This window comes from Seriola lalandi, unplaced genomic scaffold (assembly GCF_002814215.2).
Source record: "Seriola lalandi dorsalis isolate HSWRI2012SDOR001 ecotype SW California unplaced genomic scaffold, Sedor1 jcf7180001969815, whole genome shotgun sequence".
Lineage (NCBI taxonomy): Eukaryota > Metazoa > Chordata > Actinopteri > Carangiformes > Carangidae > Seriola > Seriola lalandi.
The window spans coordinates 1-454 of record NW_019440483.1 but is presented as its reverse complement, the minus strand read 5'-3'; the positions used below and the strand labels follow the sequence as shown (position 1 = coordinate 454).

Here is a 454-nt window from a genome sequence, read left to right as displayed (position 1 = left end):
CATATGTTCTATCATGTTCACAGAGAACTCAGGTGCATTTCAGAGCTGATACCAATGGCCACTACCAGACCTTTGCAAACAAGGGGCTCGTCCGGGAGTTGAACCCGGGACCTCTCGCACCCAAAGCGAGAATCATACCCCTAGACCAACGAGCCACAAAAGGTTGAAATTTATCTCAAGAAAAATCGCAAGTTCTAAGTTGAGCTTTATAACATATTTTCTTTTGAACAATTAAATATTTTTGTGAGGTCTAAGGAAAAGCACAGTGAGACGTGAATGAAAAGTTAAGAGATTCATAACGCCTTCGACAAGGTATCTAAACATACACTTGATACTAATGTCAAAGGAGGAGACATGAGCAAAGAGCACATGTTCTAAGAAAACTCAGGTGCATTTCAGGGCTGATACCAATGGCCACTACCAGACCTTTGCAAACAAGGGGCTCGTCCGGGAG

General features: G+C 43.0%; 1 non-coding gene across 1 annotated transcript; it reads right to left on the bottom strand.

Moving 5' to 3' along the window:
• Positions 1-83: 83 nt before the first annotated feature.
• Positions 84-155, bottom strand: trnap-ugg (transfer RNA proline (anticodon UGG)). Its single transcript has one exon. It is a non-coding gene; the product is annotated as a tRNA-Pro (tRNA).
• Positions 156-454: the final 299 nt, after the last annotated feature.